Raw genomic sequence first — 14,620 nt, forward strand, 5'->3', positions numbered from 1 at the left:
TTAACAAACAAAATAGGTAATCAATATTTTATGAAATTTGTATATGGGAAGCAAATTCTTATATATAAATCGGTTACCTTATAATTCAGTAAATAAAATGAACTCAGAATATTTGCAGATGCAAATATTAAGCCATACTAAGAAGCCATCACATTCCTAGGAAAAGGAATGTGATATGCCAGTACGTTTCTCCATGGAAATGGGGAAAGATTCTATCTGACAAAAAATATTAGAAGAATTAAAAGAGCCAAGGACATTAGTCACTAAAACTGTATCCTTAGTCATGTTGGACAGTAGTCTCTACCAAATCCTCAATGAAAAAGAACTGAAAGTAAATGTCAGAATCTTTATGAATAATTCTCTCAAAATGTTTTTATTTCAGATTTGATAAATTCTTTTGTTATTGTCATTAAGTCTGGGATTTTGATGTCCCAATTCAAGTATCTCAGTAGGATGAATCTTTTTGCCACTTATAATCAAAATTATGTTATTCTAAGTTGGCAAAAATAGTCAAACTTCGTTTCAGAATTCTGTTTTTATAGGCTCATTTTCTCTAAGCTATATATTGGATCATTTGTTTGAATCCAACCATTTGATGATTAAAAATAAAACATTTCATTTAACTTAATGAAAGCTTATTTAAAACATTATCATATTGTACACTGTCAGAGATTACTATGAAATTATTTGAGTACTTAATATATGTGTGTGTACATTGCATGTTAATTTTAGAAGATGTAAACTAAAAGGTGTGCCTTTGTATGAGGTTCAGTTCTTTTCAGTGGGTAAAAATACTGTGGTGGAAATAAAACTTGTGAGAGCTGTGTGAATCTCAGGGGGTTCGTGTGTAACTAAATTGCGGGAGACATTGGGAGAGGTAGATTCTCAGAGTCATCTGTGTCCAATCACTTGTTCTGCAACAATAAGTGTTAAGGGTTTGAGAATTTGAAATGCCATTTTATCTTAATTTACTACATATTTAAAAATAGCTCTCTAACCAACTTGGCCAGGCACCATATACATGTTCACTGGGGTTTTTATTATTATGAGAAATGACACTCATGAAATGGCATTATATCATTACCGGTGGATTGATTGTGCTATGTATGTCTTGAGAATTTAATTGAGTTTGTTGATTTATTTTTAACAGTGTTCTAGGAATCTTCTTTCTATAAGTTTATTTTTTTTCTCTAAGTAATGAGAAATGGGCATCTCAATGATTTAACATGCCCCAAACTTGTGCAGATTAGATATGCCTTAAATAAATGGTGGGAGTTTTTAAAATCTTGATTATATACGTAAACAAAAATTAGTAGGTTTAAGATCACATCAGGGAAAAATAGATTTTGTTCTTTCCTACTGACAATTAATATACTTTAACTATTATCTTAGGTTACATAGTAGCAATATTCCATTTTTGGCAACTCCCAAACTCTCAATGTATTTGATGCATGTATCCTACACTCTAAAGATCTTCTCTGTAAACATTTCCCCAGACAGCCAACATTTTTCTTTTTACTCCTCAAATAGTTCCCTCCTCATTTGATAAATCTCCTAAGTTCTGCAAATAGCATAGTTCTCTTTCCCTTCTCAAACTTCCATAAATTCTATCCTGCCATTTAAAGATGGTCACAAAAAAAGAGGAAAAGTAGTAGCCACATTTTCCCTTTCTTTCTCTTTGCAACTGTCAATCTAGATATTACTTACTTTTTTATATTGCTAATGGGTAAATGAAAATTAGAAAATAACAAAAAGTTGGAAGGCCAGCATTTAATTTTTTTCACAATAAAAATGGTAATTGCATTTTTAATTGCCAATATCCAGAGTCCTATTTAATGAAGTGGTAAAGATATTAGAAAGATCTGTGAACATGGTACAATTTGAGAGTGTCTGTTTAAGCTAATTAATAGGCAAAGAGAAAATGAGCCTCTAAAAAAGGAGAGATTTTGGATTTAATTTTAAGTTCCATACCTGACATTCATTTCACTTGGGAGATAGGCAACATGTTATGATTTAGGATAAACTATTTGATATGTAAATCTCAGTGCCTTTTAGGAGAAAGTCCTGAACTAGGCCTAGAAAAACCTGCATGGTTTAGCTTTTACCCACTTCTAATATGATGTTCCCTCCAGTTTTTCTTCTCTAGCATCAGTGAACCAGTGATCTTGCTCTAGTTGTTCATGTTCTTCATGCTTCCTACAACAACACAAATTTTATAGATGTTTCCCTTTTTATCCTAAATTCTCAAATTGTATCCTCTTAACTTCAGCTTTCAGTTTACATATTACTTCCCCAAGGAAGCCTTGAGTAACCAACAATGAGAGATCAAACCCCTATATTATTGGCAAGGTACATACATGCAACAGGGTCATAGTTATATCTTATGTGTGCCTGTTTCATTCATATCTGTTTCTCTCTTATTTTTAAATTCCCAGTGCTTAGTATACTACGTGGCACATAGCAGGAAGTTATTTAATGTTGTGAATGATTGATAACGTATATGACATCTATCTACACATCAAGATTGATGGAGGTGATGGAGAACCCATGCATATAATGCTGGCATAGGGTCAAGTAGGATTGCCAGATGCAACAGAAAACAACTGTTTTCTTCCCCACCCATATTGTTTATCCAAACTCAATCTGCATAGCTAGTGCTCCTCATCATGTGGATGAGCTTTTGAGCAGAACTTCTGAATTTTCTGGACACTCAGATAATGGAATTTTCTCCAATCATTTCCAGCAACAAATGCAGTCTCATTTGGGAAATTAAAATATTTACTCACATATAGTAGCTTCTCTCTTTCTTTAACTATGGCCTAAGTTGAGTGGGGGTCATGTTTTGAAAAGGGGATATGTGATTAGTGTCTTCTCTTTATCCCTGACTTATGTGCTCCTGTCCGCTTTCTCTTTGATTGCTAACTATTCTTTCTGGTCCTTTCAGGATTAAAAGTAGAGAATGGGGGATAAAGGGCTAGAGAGATGTTACTACACTGATACTTGGTAGTGTTAGATCCTTTCTCTGGGCTCGGAGAGTGTTTAAATCAGATTAATTCTAAAACATAAGGTTTTAGAGGCTCTAAAGAATTCTGTATAGATGTAGGAGAGTCATCTGTAATTCTGAGATATGGTTGATGATAGTTTTCTGGCTCCATTTTTCGTATTTCATCCTTCAGTCCCTGGTCCTTAGGGATTTATCTTAAATACTGTTTGCCCTATTCCTTTTCCAGGAGGCCTTTAAAAAATCCTATCTAGGTGGCTTCAGGCTAGTTTTCTCTTTCACATGACCCACATCTGACCCATGTGAAACATCCACCTTCGGCATGTTACTAGTAGAAATGTAGCTGTATCTCAAATTTTAGCCTTCAGCACTAGAATTTAAGATGGTAGTCAGCTCATAGTGTACCACTTCAATTTTATTTGTGGGTGCTTTTGACCTCAGATAGAACTGAATCATCGTCTCAGATATATATGTGGGGAGAGGGAAGAAGGAAAGGGGGAGAGATAGAGAGAGAGAGAGGGAGGGAGGGAGGGAGGGAGGCACTCTGGGATCTGGGATCAGGTAGAGATTAATTCTACCAGCAATAAGCTAGGTGACCATTAGCCTATTTCTCAAGTTCTCTGAGTTTCATATTTTTCATCTGAATAGTACAGATAATCACAGGAATTTTTCATATTTATTTCTGTTGTTTTTGTTTGTGTGCAGATGAATCTAACTTGTTCAAATAAAGACTTTCATACAGTAACTATAGTACCATAAAAACTAAATAAATTTTAGCTTCGTTTATTATTTTCATGAAAATTTCTTTCTGCCAGTAGTATTTATGAAAATATAAAAAGTTTTGCTATTATACCTTCAGTATTTCTTTTGTTAAAAAAAAGATCAAAACATTACCTTCTTATTCTTATTCCACTTTCCTGTCATAATTAAATCATTGTGTAATTGATAAGAACTCAGTCTATTTTTTTAAGGAACAGCATGAAAATGATTTTGACCAGTCCAAATCTATATTTAAATGATAAATTTTAAAAGGAAATGAGGATAGACTTAATTAGTATCATCCTGAAACCAAACAATATTACTGAATATGAAAAACTGCAATTTACTAAATCACTTAAAGATTCCCTGTTCTATATAATTTTGTAGATAAATACTTGTCTAAAGAAGTTTAGATAAATGATTTCATCCCAATGTATTTATTGAGCATTAGCAGTACAAAAACTCTGATAGGTCTAGTAGAACTAAGTACTTTCACCAAGAAATCAATGCAGGAAAATACCTGAAAATTTCATTCATTTAAAAAAAAAAAGATAATCAATTTTAATAAAAAAGGATAAATGTTGCTGCTATTGAAACAAAACTTTTTCATTATAAGTGTGAAATTTCTCTTTTGGACACAATTTGTTTGAGATTTATTTTGCTGCTTTTAAAAAATCTAGGCTATCTTGTGACTTCCTGAAATGATTAGCTCTGCTTCCAATTTCCACTTGACAGGCAAAGACTTGCTCTTTATCCTCTCTGGGATTGCCCTATTAACAGAGTAGAGACAAAGATCCCTGTCTTCCTGAGCAATCTCTTTTAAAAATATGATAAACAACAATTATAGAATCTTCTATTTCCCCTGATCTCTAGCTTGCCATCAAAGCATCCATGAGGTAACAAATTAAATTTGTATATTTAATATATATAAAAGAAATATGTATATATTTTCATTTTAATTGGAAGTCCAAAACTTTGCATATATACATTGAATTTAGAAAACTGAACCTCTGTAAATTAGCTCCTCTAGTTTCTCCCTGGTACTTATTTTTGTTTCTCCAATTGACTATACTTTTAAAAAAAATCCCAATTAAAATATAATATGTAATTCTCTCAAATGGAATCTGAATGGAGCCTACAAGGTAGTTTCTTCCAACTTCTAAAAATATTTTTTATGACTATGATGGAAGACTTTTTATATGACGTTGCTGCTTTATAATGAAAGCCAAAATTTCAAAGCAACATTCCCTATCTAGTCTTTCTCTTTGACCATCTTTCTACCACCATGTAGTAATAGTGACTCTCTGAAAACAATAGGGCAGGAAACAATAGATGCTTTTGAAGGTTATTGCATCCTATGGCTATAATTTTCAAAACTGCCACCATGCAGAAGAAGGGAACATGGAATAGGCAACCTTTGCCACGAATGTATGCTGGGATCTACAGCTGGTTAGTTGTTAAGTCCTACTTCATTTAAGAGAATCACTGTATTTAGGAAAAACTGCTGCCTCACAAGAGCCAGATGTACTCAGTGAACTCATGCTTTAGATGTCAAAATAAACTGGATCTATTAGAGTATGAAAAGGGGGAAAAAAAGCACCATTTGCTGAGGCCTGAGATCGCCAGAGACCACAGGTCTGAGAAATGGACAAGAATATGAGCAGATATTGAGAGAATTGACAGAAGAACTGTCTGTGAACAGCAACATGGTTTGAGCGTTCCTCCCCCACACAGAGGTATTTGTCTCCAGATTGCAGTCATAGAAATGCAAAGAAAGAATTGAGATGTCATCCTGGAAGTTATGGGAAGGCCATGATCTCCTTGATATTTGTTACACATGCACTGGGAGCTGTGTGTGTGCTTGCTGGGGAGCAGGGAGAGGTTAAATATAAAGTATACTGGCAACACGCTCATTCGCAGAAGTGATATTTAATTGCAAACAAAACTTAAGGATGCTGCCTGTGTGTGTGTGTGTGTGTGTGTGTGTGTGTATGTATGTATTGGAATATTGGAACATACTAGAAAAAATAATATATGTGTGTGTACTTATATTTCTAAAGCATAATCAAACAATTGAGGAAATCAACAACAGAAAATAAAGGACAAGATAAGCAAATGGAAAAACTAACCATAGAAGAAACAGATATTTCAGAAACTATTAAAAAAATAATTTTTACATTTCAATTCTTATCTTCAGATCTTCAAGTCTTCAGATATATTTAAGAATATAATTGTAAATAATTTTAAAAAGTAGAAAAAAGAAAACCAGAAAGCAATAAAGAATTCATGAAAATTTAAAAATTGCCATAACTTAAAATTCAATATAAAATCTCTAAGAAAAAGAATTCTTTAAAAAAGTTGAACAAAGACAAATGTGAAGTACTAGGCAGATAAGTAACCGAGATTAGCAAGCCAGGGGTACCAACACTCATCAAATGAATTGCAGGGAAAAAAACAGAGAATGTGCGGGGGCAGGGGGGCAATCAGAGAACTACTAGAACATTTCTGAGATGTGAGAAACGTATTATTTGTCAATTAGAAAAAACTTATTGAGTATTGAAGAGAATAAATGACAAAGACTCCATGCTTAGATTTTCCCTTATTTAATGTCCAAATATCAAAAGCACAAAGAAAAATACCTGACATTTTTCAGAAATACACTTTATTCTTATACAAATTGATGAAAAACATGTTCATTCTAGGATTCTCAGTGAAAACAAGAGACGTTTCAACTCCATAGTGCAACATTTTTAATGTTCTGAAGGAAAATGGTTTTGAATGTAGAATTTTGTATTCATAAAGGTACATTCAAGTACATGAGGAATATTTTCATACATGGTCTGGGTATCAGGGTCTTAGCAGGAAAAAGCTGGCACTCAAATTTGGATCATTACAGGAGGGTTCGTTTACAAATGAAAGTGGGATGCTTAATTTTATGTGTCAACTTGAGTGGGCTAAAGGATGCCTAGATAGTTGGTAAAAACTTTACTTCTGGGTGTGTCTGAGAGAATGTTTGATGAAGAGAGTAGCATTTGAATCAGTACACTGAGTAAAGAAGAAATGCCCTCACCAATGTGGCTGGGTTTCATCCAATCCACTGAGGGACCAAATAGAACAAAAAAGCAGAAGAAAGGTGAATTCTCTCTCTCTTCTTAAGTTGGGATGCCGTAACATTTGTTTTCTTGTGCCCTCCTGGTTTGAGAGCCTTCAAACTCAAGGCACACCAGCACCTCCCCCATTGCCTCCCAAGTTTTCAGGCTTTCAAACTCAGACCGAATTATACCACGAACTTGCCTGGTTTTCCAGCTTGAAAAAGGCAGATGGTGGAACTTCTGGGCCTCTGTAGATGCATGAGCCACTTTCCATAATAAGTGTCTCTCTCTCTCTCTTTCTCCCCCCATATATATGTTGATATGTGTGTGTGTGTGTATATATGTATATGTATATCATGTTGGTTTTGTTTCTCTGGAGAACCTAATAACAGAAGAGGATAGTTACTGGAACATGGAAAGAAAGTCATGCAGAGAAATCATCTAATCTGACCTCTGGTCAAAGTAGACAGCTAGCCTGGTGAGAAGCCCTTGCAGCGAGAGAACCAGGGAATAAATAACATAACCTTTCCTCTCTCCTTCTCATCTCCTGTCAGAACTTTGTATGGACTGAACCCAAAAGACAACCAAATGATGTGGGTGACTTTGAATACAGGTCACAGAGGTTAGTCTCTTGAGGTAGACAGGAGGTTTAAAAAGAGCAGAGAGTGACTCTAGAGAGACAGATAAAGTATATTTGGCATGCTGTCTCAGAAAGTTTACCTTATATTACTGTGATATCTGTACTTGGAGAAACATCAAAAGATAAAGAAAAAAATTAAGATATTGAATCCAAGAGAGATTGAAATTAACCTCATTATGAAAGATGCAGAGTAGAATAATCAGCCAATTCATTATTTAGAAAATGATGTAATTAAGAAAATTCATCATTTTAGTAACATTATAAGGAAAACAAGAATAGAAAAAAGAGACAAAAACAAAAATTCAGGTAAAATTATACCTTGCATTAAAAAGGTAATGTTCAAATATGAAGCAAACTAAAATATATAGGTCTTCAGAAATTGATTGAGCATAAGCTAAAGAATCATTTCAGTCTTCACACTTTAACATTCTTTTTCAAGTGAAATAAATTTAACAACATAGGACTATAAATGTATGATTTCTCAATAGATCAGTTTTACTACCTGATCTACAGTTAATAATACTTATATGATCGTAATATGACAAACATTCTCATTTTCAGAATTAACTTATAGATAGAACAAAAATTTAGCAACATTACAAAGAAATCAAATGCTATAATATAACACTACACACACACACACACACACACACACACATAGTACAAAGCAATAATATCACTGACACAAGTTGGAAGACAAAAGAGATGGTAGGAAAAAAGTGGATGTAAGGGTAGAAATTACCTAACTTCCTATAATCTGAAGTCAAGAAAAATTGCTTTATTTTACATTACAAAATAGAATTAAACCTACCGATAGATGCATTACCCCCTAACTTAAGAAAAATCTGCACAAACTAAAAATCAATGATTTGTATTAAACCCCCCAGAGAACTGAGGTCGCAAGACAAATCATCACCCTGAAATCTGGAGAAATGGATATATACAGAGAGATAAAGTTGAGATCTGCTTAGATGGAAAAGAAGCCACATAAGCCATAGACTGCTGAGAATGCTTAAGTGGTAATTTTGATGAATTACTGGAGGCTGACAGTGGACTAGCCTGAGGGTGAGAAAGTTTTAGTGGTCACAGTCTTATGTGGGTACCACAGTTTCATTGATTTAACCTCCAGTGATCCCCCAACCAAGAAAAATTCCCTGGTGGCTATAGCAGAGGAAGGGGAGAAGCAATCATTATAAAATACTGCCACAATCTTCCCCATAACACAGTCTTACTCTCCAGGTAAAAACACTTTGCTAGGACCTAATCCCAGCTGAGAGAAGGGAAGTCCTTCCACTCAAGTCTCCTCCAGTTTTTTCTTTCTCACCAAAGGTTGAAAAATTTAGTTCAAAGGGCTCGGGTCAAGGAAATAGACTGGGAACACTGAAGATATGGATAGCAGTAGAGGATAGAGGTAACAGTCGTTATGCCACTCAAAACACTAATGAATGCCACAGGCTGGAGACACAGGCTCACTAAAGCACAGATCTCATCAGGAGATTATAGAATGCTATCCCTGCCCCACAGTTTAACTTCCAACAGGACTCCAGTACACTAACCGTGTACCATAGCCAGAAGAACTGTAAGAGACAACTCTCTCTAAGGAGAAATATTTAGGAAATCAGAAAGTCACTGGGAAACACAAAAACAAAATATTTTGGGTATAGCAAAAATTAAACACAACTGAACTTCTAGTCAGCTTAACACAAAACCTCACACTAACGCTTTATTTACCTCGGTTCTTGTTACCTGAAACAACATGTGTGACTTTCACCAAAAAAATTATAAAGTATGTTAAGCGATAATAAAAAAACAGTCTGAAAAGATAAACATTGGAACAAGATTAAGATGGACCATAAATGTTGAAGTTCTCAAACAGTGAATTTAAAATAACTATGATTAATGTGTTAAGAGTTCTAATGGACAGAGCAGTCCGCTTGCAAGAATATTTGAGTACTCTAAATGAAGAGATGAAAAATTCTGAGAAATGGACTGGACACAGCCAGTGTAAGAATTAGTGAGCTTGAAAAGATAAATCAATAGAAACTTAGAAACACCTCCAAATGAAATGCAAAGATAAACAAAAAGAATTAAAATAAAACAGAGCATCCAAAAACTGTGGAACGATATGAAAAAGTAAAGTATATGTATATTGCAATACCAAAAAGAGAAAAGAGGAGATAGTTGAAGTAATAATGGCCAAGAACTTTCCCAAATTAATGACAGACACCAAACCACAGATCAAGGAAGCGCAGTGGACATGAAAACAAAATATATCTCAAAAGCAAAAGCAAACAACAACAACAACAACAACAAAAACTATATCTAGACATGTGATATTCAAAGGACAGAAAGGGAAACACAAGAAGAAAATCTTAAAAGAAACCAGAGGGATAGGGTGGGCACAGGGACCCTTACCAATACAAGAATAAGGGTAAAAATTACAATGGACTTCTCATCAGAAAACATGCAAACAGGAAGAGAATGAAGTGAAATAATCAATGTGTTCAGAAGAAAACACACAAAACTATAATTTCATAACCAGAAAATTATCTTTCAATAGTGAAGGATAATTCAAGATTTTCCTCAGGCAAAAACAAAACACCTAAGAAAATTTATAGCCAATAGACCTGCCCTGCAAGAAATGTTGAAAGAATTCTTCAGTGAGAAGGAAAATTATACAAGTCCAAAATTTGGATCTATATAAAGGAAGAGAACCAGAGAAGGAATAGTTGGAGAAGATTACTTTGTATAAGCAATATTTATCAAATTATTTATGAAAATCAGGTAACATGTAGGGTGTTTTGGTCATGATAGATAGAGCCACTAGTGGGGAAAAAAAGTTCATATAGTTTAAAAAAAAGGGATGAAGAAAGATATATTATTATGCCAGGCCAATACTAATCAAAAGAGAACCAGTTTAGTTTCAAACAAAGCCAACTTCAGAACATGAAAAATTATAAGGTGCAGTACACAAAAATAAAGGGATCCATTCTCTAGGAAGACAAAGCAATCTTAAAGGTGTATGTACCTAGCAACAGAGCATTGTTCTGCCTCAAGTAAATGAGGCAAAACCTGAACTCACAGGAGAAATAGACAAAACTATTAGTTAGAGATTTTAACACTTTGTCGGTAATTGGTAGATTAAGCAGGCAGAATATCTGTAAGAACATATATCTCTTGAACACCTCTATAAATCAACATGATCTAAATGACATTTATAGAATACTTCATTCCACACAACACAATACACATTTTTATCAAAATTGCACGGAATATTCACCAAGATAAAACAAATTCTGGGTCATAAACCCACCTTAACATATTTAAGAATTTAAATTATGCTACATGTGTCTTCAAATGAACATAGAGCTATACTAGGAATCAATAAATAAAAGGAGGTGATAAACACCCCAAATATTTCAAAATTAAACAACACAGTTACAAAATATATATGGTTTAAAGAAGAAATCTTAAGAGAAATTTTTGAACTAAATTAATATAAAAATATAATTTATCCCAATTTGTGAATATAGCAAGAGCTTAGAGGGAAATTTCTAGCATTAAAAATATAAATGAGGCCAGGTGAGGTGGCTCATGCCTGTAATCCCCAACCTTTGGGAAGCGAAGGCAGGAGGATCACTTGAGGCCAGGAGTTTGAGATCAGCCTGAGAAACATAGTAAGATCCCATCTCTAAACAAAAGAAAAAAAAATTATCTGGGAGTGGTGGCATGCACCTGTTGTCTTGGCCACTCTGAAAGCTGAGGCAGAAAGATTGTTTGACCTCAGGAGTTCGAGGCTACAGTGAGCTGTTTGTGCCACTGCGCTCCAGCCTGGACCACAGAGCAAGATCCTGTTTCAAACAAAACAAAACAAGAAAAACATAAATCAGAAAGGAAAATCTCGATTCAGTAACTGATTTAAATAAATTATTGAATAAATAAGATGAGGGGAAGAAAAATTCCAAATAATTTATATAATATTCCACCCTAAGCAATTGGGAGATATTAATAGCTGCTCAGTCCTTAAATGTGGAATTCACATAATAACTTCTTTCCAAAGGGTAGAGTATGAGACAAGGAAACAAAAGGATAAATTTGCAATGGAGACACTTGACAAACACTACCTGGGCAGTGTGATCAAGATTAACATCAGTAGTGCTAAGTCACCTCAGTAGTGTGTACCCTTGCTATGATGTGATGATGGAAAGGGCACTTTAGCTCTGTGGTTTTCATCCAGTAATCTATAACCTCATTCTACTTTTAAGAAATGTATCCAGGAAATCCAAATTGATTGACAGTCTATACAATAGCTGGTCAATACTATTCAAAATTGTCAAGCTCTTAAAAAAAAAAAAAAAAAAAAACCAGCAAAGTCTGAGAAACTGTCACTGCCGAAAGGAAGTGGAGCTTAAGAAATCAGGACAACTATTATGTGCTCATACATGGGGTCCGTGAAAGAAAAGGACTTTATATAAAAACAAAGGGAATATGAATAAAGTATGGACGATGAACTGTAGTTGAGAATCATATATCAATACTAGTTCATCATTAGAACAAATCTATCATACTATCGTAGGATGTTAAAAGTAGTGATAGTTGGTGTGAGATCTATGGGAACTATCCATGCTATCTTCTCAATTTTTCTGTACATTTAAATTTAATTTAAAATAGTTTATTATCAAAGAATAGCATTAAATAGTTAAATTATAAAATGTTATCCACTGCCTAAGACAGTGAATAACATTTTCGGTGAACATTAACCAAAAGTTTAAAAAGAAACGTTGAGAAATGATGTTCTCATAAGTGCTTTGAAAAACTCCTGAATATTTTTAAGAATCTGAGAGACCACACACATGTGTAGGGCTGTGCACATGTGCAAGACTGTGTGTATGCTCAGGAAAACTTGGGAAGGTATAAAGGTCTTATCTTTAGCTAAATTTGAGGATCTTGCAAGCAGGAAGTGAAGGTGAAGGCAGAGTTGTCAACTGCCTAATTGACAGCTCCAACGCACACACCATGCCCTTAAGCTAGAACTGAGAGCCTTTATGTATCTAGACACTTAAGAAAATCTCTGGCCAATCATTTGCTGACCAATAAGCTAACTGAGCAGAGACTTTAGTGAACAAACATAAAAATAATATAGACAATGCAGAATTAGTTCACAAAAGCCACTAACCAAACAAACAAACAACAATAAACCCTGGGGAGAGGTGAGGATCTGATTTTCAGAATTGCCACATTATATTATTTAAGATATTTCATTTTCAACACTAAGTATGAAACATGCAAATAAGAAAGTGGCCTATACACAGAAAATAAAAGCAATTAATATATAGCAAGAGGCAGTAAAAATATATATATAGAAGTGAGAAGTGTTAAAAAGAAAGCATAAAACAAGAACATTCTACAAGAATAAAACCTTCTATTGACTAAAATATGACAAATAACAGTATCATTTGTGAGAAATAGTCCTAAAAAAATTAAAACAAAAAATATTTTTAAAAAAACAAAGATACATCAACAAATATAATCAAAGAGGAAGCAAAAGTGACAATACATCTCTCATTTGTTGGCAAATTGAATAACCTACTAATGTTTTTTTAGTCTACTCTTGCTGGTTCCCAATCCATTTTCTATGCAGTATACACAATGATATTTTTAAAATAAAATATTATTATATTTAAATATAATAAATCATCATTTAAAAATATAAACAGAAACTTCCTGTTGTTTTCTGGATAATGAAAAACAGCTTTATCTTAGGCTAGAAAACTAGGATGGCCAGGTCTCTGAATATCAATCTGATCTCCTCCTGTACTACCCCTTGCATTCCAGTGCCATGGTTCTTTCTGTTCCTCAAAAGATTTTTCTTTTTCTCCTGGTCGATCAAGATTTCCTTTGACTGAAAAGTCTATAATTAATATAATTAATCTCTCCTCCTTTTCCCTGACTCCCCGCACTCTGCCCCTTTAGGCCCTTTGAGCTCCATAAAGACAGAGACCATAATGTATTGTTCATTACTTTTCATGGCATGAAAAACATAAATTTCATAGTATGATATCTAAAACTCATTGTGGTCATGAGAATGTGCCTTGCAGACCTCCAACAACAGGGAGCTTAATTAACCAAGAGATGCAACTGCTGTGTTCTGAAATCCACTCCAGGATTTGTGCTGGGGCTATGATCTCCACACACTGTTCCCAGTTGATAATCTAACACAGCAGGGATATAAAGGCAGGCCCTTCTCTGAGAGACACAGCACTCTGGAAGCTGATGTTGGTTTGATGACTCCCTGACAATCTTGTTGGGACTCACTAGACTGAATGTTCTTCTGGTATGCCTACTCAATCTTTCTTCTCTCTCTCTCTCTCTTTCCTTTACTTGGATCATACTCCCATGGTCTGATAATTCTCATAGCCTTCTCTGGCTTCCTTCATATATTTTTCTAACAGGTATTTCCCTTAATGAAATCCCTGGATATTTAATTCCATCTTGGTATTTGCCTCTCAGAGGTCACATATATGCAAGTGGTGTTGGAGCATTGAACAAAGCAAATATATTTTACATTTTAAGGAGAGTGACTTTTTACCTTCATCGTGCATTTTGTCTGGGATGTGGTACTTTGGATACTTTACATTTTCTAATAATGATAAAATATGATGTATGCCTTCCAGGTTTTGGCCATTAGCCAAAGATCACACCAAATATCTCTACTACTTTTATGACTAGCATTATGTGATGGTTAATTTCATTTGTCAACTTGAGTGGACCACAAGGTGCCCAGATTAAACGTGTTTCTGGTTGTGTCTCTGAGACTGTTGCTAAAGGGTATTAGCATTTGAATCAGTGAACTCAGTGAAATAGATTTCCCTCCACAGCGTGGTGGAGTGCCATTCAATCCATTGAAAGCTTTAATAGAACAAATGTCTGAGGAAGAATAAAATTTACCCCTTTTTTCCTGCCTCACTGTTTGAGCTAGAATGCCTTATCTCATTTTCTTCTGCCCTCTGACTGGTCCTTGCACCATTGATTTCCCTGCATCAGCTCTTGTGGGTCTTCAGCTTACAGACTGCAGGTCATGGGACTTCTCAGCATCCATAATTGTGTGAGCCAAGTACTCTTTGTATA

This window comes from Eulemur rufifrons, chromosome 16, assembly GCF_041146395.1.
Source record: "Eulemur rufifrons isolate Redbay chromosome 16, OSU_ERuf_1, whole genome shotgun sequence".
Lineage (NCBI taxonomy): Eukaryota > Metazoa > Chordata > Mammalia > Primates > Lemuridae > Eulemur > Eulemur rufifrons.